Here is a 9,720-nt window from a genome sequence, read left to right as displayed (position 1 = left end):
GTATAATATAATACGTCTTGTCCACACGAAATATTGTATATTATATTCAATGGGTTTTATATACGAATTAATTGATTTCGCCAGAGGGCGTGATCACCTCCACATAGGTATACGCCGGACCCGGAGACAATAAGTGATGAAAGTGCTTGGCCTATAATTATAATGCCCGTAATTGCTTATAATTATAACTCCTGTAATTTTTCGATATAGATAATAAAAATGTAATGCCCAGTAGCATCTATATATACCGCGCGTAACACATAAACATCATCTTCAACCCCGGCTGACGCCTCCGTATTTCGTCTACCCGCGGGTCAATTTGTAGAAGATATTACTGCATGATATGCAAATTTCCACATGTATACAAATAAACGTTACTACCTATATAATATTATATATAATAATATATACATGTGTATAGTAGGGTACTATGGGGATTTATAGGAAACATATTGTACTGTATAATAGTACGCATCATACTTATATATGGTGTACATTACAATATTGCGTTTGATTAGAATTAGATAGGTATACCTATTCGGATTTACCATGTGTGCATGTATAAGACCACACCACCTACCTGCGATTAATTTATTATACGAATAAAAAAAACCACAGACAGCCGTTATTTCGGTTTTATGGATTTCGCTTTTTTTAAGATGCCGCCGCCGTATGGTTTCCGTTACAAGATTTCAAAACCATAATTTATTCGTATATAAAAACGATTCATATAGTAATTAGTATTATCCATACATTTATACACGTGCAAGCCACTTGTACATTTTAAACCCAATTTAAAATGCTAGTTATGATATATATATATATGATAAAAAAAAATTGTGTCTCATTTATATATTAAATTCCAAGAGATTCCTAAACATTTTTCTTTTTAAATGTAAGATTTTAAAATATAATACAAATTTTCCTATAAGTTTTTCTACTTTTATCATAAAAAAAATGTCTATAAGAAAGTCAAATTTTTATGAGCGTTTAAAGTTCAAATTTGTATGATATTTTCTCTAGTAACGATTTTCTTATTTTGTTAAAACGAATAATCTTAGACACTTGAAATTTATATCATATGTTTATTATATCAATTCCAATACTTGATAAAAATTTTCAAAATATTTTGAATGTTTTTGAGCTGTTTACTCACATTTTAAATTTCCAATTTTATTTGTTGATACAAAAAGCATGAAAAATTAATACAAGTAGTAACAATAGTATAGTTGAAAAAATATATTGAAAATCAGGGCTTACAAACGCTATATTAACGTTAGGATTATAACGTTATAATTGACAAAAAAACGATTGAAATTTGTAAACGTAACTATAACGGAAAGCGATAATCACTAAAAATTAAATACCACAAAACAAAACAACCATTAACAAAATATGTTACATATCATTATACAAAACAAAACGCAAAACGTAATTTATTGAATATCATGGACGTAAAATAACGCAAAACGAAATATTTGAAAATCTATTTATTTAAAAGGTCTATTGGTTTCGTAGAAACATTTATTTCATGCAATCAATCTAAGAATTAGTTATATTATATTACGTATCCGGGCCATTACCTACTCGCATTAGTTATTATTTTTAAATTTAATTAGTATTAAGAGGATGTCAGCGCACTATTGGTTTTCTCTCTCTGGCCCACGCGCAACATAGAAAAAACGCATTTGCGCAGAATCGGTTTTTCTATGTTTTTAAGTAATCTTGGAGTAAAGTCACCCATTACAAAAAAGATAGAGAATAATATTTTTGAGGGAATGTCATATCGATGTATCTAAATATTGTTTCAAAACAATTTAAACATCATTTAAATTTACAACATTTTTTTGTTTATTTTGAAACTCAAATACAAAGTCAAATAACAATAAAATATAAAATCGATATGACACTCACTCAAACATATTATTCTCTATCTTTTTTGCAATGGGTGATTTTACTCTAAGATTACTTAAAAACATAGAAAAAACGATTCTGCGCAAATGCGTTTTGTCTATGTTGCGCGTGGGCCAGAGACACTATTTTAAATAACGATAAACGCAAAACTTGGATAACGTTTTAATTCTGAATAACGATAAACGCAAAAATTGTGCAACATTTTAATTGTAAATAACATAAAACGGAATTTTTTTTTCAAATGAAAACCCTGTTAATAATACACAGGCACAATTTTTTTTAAAGTATTTAAAGTTCTATTTTGTCATAATTTATCAAATTTAAAATTTAATAATTGTTTTTATTTAAACATTTATGAAATGTTCAACTTTTATGGCTAAGGGTTGGAAATTTAAAACAACGTTTCACGTAGGTAATAATATATAAATTACTTTATTCACAATAAAATCATTAAATATACTTTGTAATATCATATGCTGACTGACCTTCGCTCAAAATCGTTTTTCTTATACAATGATATTATACCATTGAATTCAAATTTAACACGTCTATCCATTACAGTGACCTATTTGTAACCTACCGTACAGCAGAGCGACACCCACTTACCCACCTTTTTTTCTTTTTTTCTTTTTCCATACATATACGACTAATATTTTTTTTTTTTATTCATTGGAGTTTAGTACTGTTAGGTTATGTTAGGATTTTGTAGTAATAAGATTGATTGTATTAATCCGCTGTAGGTTGAAATAAGTAAAAACGACAAACTTTTTCGTGTCCGTCGACCGTCAACGCCGTTTTGGTCAGTAATACTGCTTTGATTTTCTTCAACAGTATCTTGTTCGATGGGAAAATTAACCTAGTTGATGTTTCGTGAGGTCAAAATATGAAATTTGAAATAATGTTTAAAATATATGCTGAATTCAGTTTTAAATTGTATTTTTTTTGTAAAATTTCTTTGGGACAACTTACTAAGAGTAATAATGCAAACTAAATAACTCGTAGGTAAAGGTAAATATGTAGACGAATTATGTCGTGAAAAATTACATAATATTATAATTTAACTATAAATTTAATTTTAGTTTATATTGGTGCATTTTGAAAGGTAAAATTCTTGGAGGGGGGGGGGGTGTCCTTGGTTCTTAATACATTTTTATAATTTTAATTAATTTTTAGTTACAAGAACACTAACGGAAAAGCTGAAAATGAAATGTATATAATATATATATTATAATGAAACATATATTTTACAATGTTATATTATAACACAATAAACTTAATTTATTAATAAACTATTTTATTGTACCTACATAATATTATTGTGTAACACAGTACTGTGTGCACAGTCATTTAAAATATTCTCTCAATGAAATGCACATACAGCATACAGTTGGTTGTAAAGATTACAACGAGCCGATACATTTTATCATGTACGTCGATAAACTATGACCCAGCAGTGGTGATACTTTATTATATCGGAATATTAATTAATTTAGTGTCCTATATAACATATACCTAGTATACAGATAACGAGCATTTGAATATTTGTGCCGTTACAGATAATCAGCGCATTATATTCTTTCGCATTATCTCGGGAGTGGAGAAAAAGGTCTCTGACGGGATCAATTTTTTAAACTCCGATCCGTTGAAACCATCGGTATATATACATCATTAAAGTATTATATTATATGCTTCAGATGATGTAAATCGACTGCGTTATATTGCCATATATCATCGTATGTGTATAAAATAATGCATTCAATATTATTTCTCAAGTCAAAACTACGCTGAACTCGTAGCCCAGTCTAATCCAAATCATATATTTTAAAAAGCGGGTAAGTGGATGTCGCTCTGCTGTACAGTAGACTACAAGTGACTCAATGTATAATGGATTGTATTAAACTTGAATTCAATGATATAATATCATTGTATAAGAAAAACGATTCTAAGCCGAGATGGTTTATCAGCCTGAATTTATTCGTTGCTACGGTGATAAACAAATCGTTAAAAATTAAAATCACATTTTAAGCGGTTTTTCGTAATTTGACAGTAGTTTTCCCCGTGGCATTAAATAACTATTGAGAAAATCGAAAAATGACCTCTCTAAAGTATTGATCCAATTTGCTAAAAGATATGGTACTATATGTTGAAATCGAAGCACTTCTTTTGGTAGAAATTTTTATATACAGGATATAAAATAAATAAATAAACACCATTGTAAAATCGCTAGCTTCCTCGCTCCGCTCAGAATCTAAAAGTTAGAGTACTATATAATAATATATTATATTATAATATGATCAAACATCGATTCGTTTTTATATATACTGTCCTAAACGCGTATAAAATAATTTGTCAGACTGATCATCCATGTATATAAATTTAAAATTAGACGATATAGGTACCTACCTATATAACTTCACTGCTGGCAAAGTGGCGCCAAACCACTTTAATTTATAAACCTTTGGTCAGAATTCGCAATTTACAAATTTACTACAATACAGTTGATATCTATTTCAAACAATTTGCATCTAATTACAAAATATATAATTACCTCAAGTACCTACCTAATTTAAATTACGTGCAATATTAATAGCGTCATCGATATTTCCTTTCAAATTAAATTTTCACAATCAATTATATTTTTCTATACGAAGTAGAAAATACATAATATATACTTGTGGCATGTGGGATAGGGCTTGGGGCCTTGGTGGTTGTGTTTATTTTTAATTTGGGCTTAGTTAATTTTAAGAAGTACTGCGTCACAGTATCGTATTATCACATTTGGATTTTAGTTGATTCTCTTTATTCTATATGTATCTATCTATATCACGTATTATATCTATATATGTGTTGTGGTCAATGTAGGCATGTATAGGCGACCAATTTAGCATATTACAACAATAATTAATAAACAACCGAAAATTACAACTAACACCAGTAAGTAGTGTATCGACATTATGAAGACACATGCATAGATAAGCATGGTTTTCAAATCGATGGACTAATTTTAGGCATGCTAGAAACACACACGACACCTATCTCTTAGACCCAAGTGCGCGAGTGCAAATGAATTCCAGGAGAATGCCGTCTCGTGTGAAATTTTGTTTCTGCTCCTGCAGTATATACGTAAACATTACAATATCTTTATTTATTTATTATTATTAGCTATTCAAATCGTAGAGTTTAATTTTTATTTAAAATTATAACATAGGCATGATATAACTAATCGGTATAGATTATTGTAACTAATAAATTATGTGACTGCAGTTGTCTTACACTTGCAGCTCATCCTGGGACCTACAAGATATTCAAAATATTTCATAATAAGTGAATTCTACTAAATGACGCACAATAGTTTACATGAGTATAGTCTTAATACCATAATACCATCTACTTGTCTCTTAAAGCGAATCAAAATGTCTAGTTTCGCCCTAGAATAATATCATTTATAAATTATATTGATATAAATATACGACGATATAAAAAATAACTGCATACCTACCTACTATTGGTATATAATATACTTATATAGGTACCCAATACATATACATATATATATATATAATATTATTTATATCGTAAATGTCCATTGTATATTATAGATACACAGACGATCAGCGGAAAAGTATATATATTACATAATAACACTTTTAAATTGTACCTATTCCTACATATAATTTCTGAAACTGTAACGTGGAAAAAAAGTGCGTGTTATTATTAAACACACGTCTATAATACATCTATAATCACGTGTTTAGTTTAGTTTTTTTTCTCTAACCTAGCTATACATATGTATACCAGACACTCGAGGAACGGGAAAAAATTTCAAACCGTATTTTAAGAACGATAAATTGCGTGTGCGACCCGTCACGTGAAATTACGAGTGGGTGTACTCATATATGTTATATATACTTAACAATATCAGGTACATAATATTATATTATGTGTATATAACTATGTGTGTATATAAAATAGAATATATAGACGATTTATAATCGTTACAAATCACATTGTACGTAAACGTATATTATTATATTTGTTATACGTATCATTAAGAGCACGAAGCACCGATTTTAATATTTTAAATAGTACCTATCTGGAGATGATAGTAATCTTAAAATGAAAAAAAAAACCAGCAGCTACTGTATTGTTGCATACTGATTTTATAAAATAGTAAATTATTATAATATTGAACCTATATAATATATAAACAGTTGGTACAGACGTAAAACGTTAAATTCGATATTATATGTATACAATTATATTATATACACATTAAATATTATTTTTTCGTATGTTTGGTTTTAACGTATATAGTATATAATTACTGTTCGAAGGCCGATGGGCGTATAAAAACAAAAAAAAACCGCAAACTATTGATCGACACATATGCATAAATCGTAAAAAGATCATTATTTTGTATGAACAGTATACGCATATATGTACAAAACCAAATATTTAGAATATTATTTAAACTTAAAAACATGGTTTACAAACCATTTCAAAAAAGTATCGTAATGATTTTATTTGTTGTGAACATCGTCCATAACATACTTGTAAGATCAAACGAATCCGGACCCTTCTTATGTTACATCAAGCGTATATTGACAATAAAATATTTAATATATTTTAATGTTATTATGAAGTACCAATACAATATAATATTATTACACAGTGATTAATATATATTACTATATATCACCTATATATAATATATTTATTTTCTAGACAATTCTAGAAAATTATTTAGAATTTAGCTTTCTTTCCTTCAGCATAGCACCTGCACACAAGAAAAAAGTAATTTGTATAATATTATGATAAAAGAAACTACTGTTTATGATAGCGACGTGTACTAAATATTAATGGACGTATTTATATTATTGCGTGTATATAAATCTAGACCGCAAAAAACTCGTCCTCTTTGGGTGCCCCCCCCCCCCCTGCAGATGTCATCCGCCCTTATAAGGGATGCTCTGCAGGAGACCCGACAAACGAAACGAAACGAATAAAATATACTTTATCGGTGGAAAAACGACGCGCAGACAACAATTATCGTTATTAATAATTGTTATCAATTATTATCTGCATATAAATAGATGCCTATATGTACCTGGTACCTATTATATTATATGGGGGTGTTATACACTTATACCTATACAAGTACAGAAGTGTTCGTATATCATCCAAGTTTAAACGTGCAGCAGCCTTAAACCTACCGCGTGGGTGGGTCATCATTACTTACATCGTCTCAATTAAAAAATGAAATAACAAAATAAAATAAAGAACGTAATTGAATTTTCCTCGGCACACAGAACAGAACGGTGCACACATCCGCTGTACATGTTACGTAATCGACACTGTATGTATATTATATTAAATTATATATAGAAAATATATACGCGAAAAGATTTCAGGCGATAATACATATATATACAAGTATACAACATATAATGTATTTCTTTATAAAGTACTTTATTATACAATATGCATAATTTTCTTTATACAGGTATAATATATATATATATATAGATATAGTGTTGTTGTCTGTGCGCCATTATTCTATATATTACACACATAATATTATATATACATTATATTATGTTTATATTATATATAATATTATACCCACAATGCGTGTGCACTGCAGCGTCTGTGTATACGTTTTATAATACTTTGCATATCCAATTTGTATGGTTACATATTTTACATAAATATGTAATTAAAACTGTGTTAAATTATATTATTACGTTTTTCGTTTTTAATCAAAAAGCAAAACTTTAATTTCTTATATTGACTTGTGAGTAGACCATTGTATATACCTCTATACGGTGGTGGTGTAAAATGCAAATTATTACCCAAGTTTTGTTTGTATAACTTTATTTCCTATTATACGCTTACATTCAACTTGAACATTTTTACAGAGTAGGTAGGTACAAACACATATAATATTGTTTTTACGACAATTATATCGACGTCGACGTGTAACATGCTTGAAAATGTTAATGCTTTTCGTTTTTGTAATAAAAATTCATGAGTAAGTATACTACTCGTGTTATTATTTCTTTCGTATCCATTAATTGTTTATTTCTGAAATTTATTAATTTTTGTTAAAATTATTTAGGTATGTTTCTAGATAGGTACCTACATTAAATTCATAGTGGACAAATAATACCTTCTCATAACAATGAATAAGGTAAATACAAACATGTTTAATACCAACTATAATATAAAATATATCATATTATACCCGTAAGGACTATAGGTACTACAAGTCTACAACAGTAGTCTATACGTGCAGTGTCTACAATATTATAGTCTTCTCGGTACATTTGAACCTTGATAAAGACCTGTTTCTGACCTAACTTGTTTTTAGCTGACGTTTAACATCAAACAGTAGCTAATTAGACAACGAGAACTAAATTTCTATAATTTCTTATTTTCGTTTCTTGTACTACTGCAGCTGCGTATACTCCGACGATGCTTTTTGGTTTTTTTTTCCAATACTCTCATTGTACTATTTTATACACTATTTTGCATTAATCACGTGTTAGCAAGTTTCATTATAGTTATTATCTGAACAATTATTTATTAATTAATTTTTTTTTATTGTTCATAACAATTATCATTATTTTTGAGACTTGCCGATAATATATTTTGAGAATAGATCATTGGTACAACACGTCGTCGAAATGCTAACGCGTTAGTAATAGAGAACGCAATTATATATTTTTATCGAATACATTATTAGATAAGTAGTGTCAATAAACAAATTAATTTTTATGTCCATGATAATTATATATAATGACAAATTATATATAACAGTTTAAGAAAAGTTGTGAAAAAATATATATAATAATATGTTATACGCGTTCTCAAATTCGTTAGTAGTCAAATAAACCAAAACCTCCATATTGTTCACGGAATCTAAATTGCTGCTATTAATTGTTTTTTAAATGGTTGAAGTTTAAAATCTATATATATGTGTATAATTTGACGTAGCCACTTAGTGTAATTGTTCATTGTATGAAATGAAAACCACTTTTTTACATTTCGTCAAATATGTGACACGATAATTTGACATGGTGTAATTTTTTCATGATTTAACCATTTATTGTGTGTAATAAAATACATATATATATATATATATATACATCCATAAGTAATTTTTCATACATAAAAACCAGTAAATAAAACATTATTATTATATTTTATTACCATACAATTATTTTATAACAGCAGTTTTACAATTTTTTTTATACAATTTTTAAGTTTATCATATTTTGTATTTATTAAATATTGTTATTATCAATGGACAAAATCAGATTATTATTATAATTTATAAATTATAAATAATTATACTAAGGTTGTATACTACTGTTCGTTTGGACACGACCATGACGGTTATGTAGTAACCGCATCGTTATTAAGTGGTTATACCCCCTATTACAGTTTTCTCAACTTTACAAGAGAGCAAATGAAAAACTAGTTTATTTTCAGTGGAATTATTGTCACTAGTAAATTTATTTTTCATTCATGATATGATGGTTACATCAATTTGTATTGAATTTTTAGTGCATTTAAATCAGTTAATCGATTTTTCCGAGAAATGTTGAAATAAATAGAGTAATCGTTAATACAATTTTACCAAAATATGAAAAGCTGTGTTGCATTTAACACTTGTTTTATGAATATCTAATATAGCCATATAGGCAACAATATCGTTATTAGCAAGTTATGAATATAAATTAAAGTTAAATTAAACCTAAACTAATACAAGTTAGACTTAAGCATTAATTTGAGCTTTTTACA

The sequence above is a fragment of the Metopolophium dirhodum genome, chromosome 1, assembly GCF_019925205.1.
Source record: "Metopolophium dirhodum isolate CAU chromosome 1, ASM1992520v1, whole genome shotgun sequence".
In the NCBI taxonomy this organism is placed as follows: Eukaryota; Metazoa; Arthropoda; class Insecta; order Hemiptera; family Aphididae; genus Metopolophium; species Metopolophium dirhodum.
The sequence above is the reverse complement of the archived record's forward strand: the minus strand, read 5'-3'. Positions refer to the sequence as shown.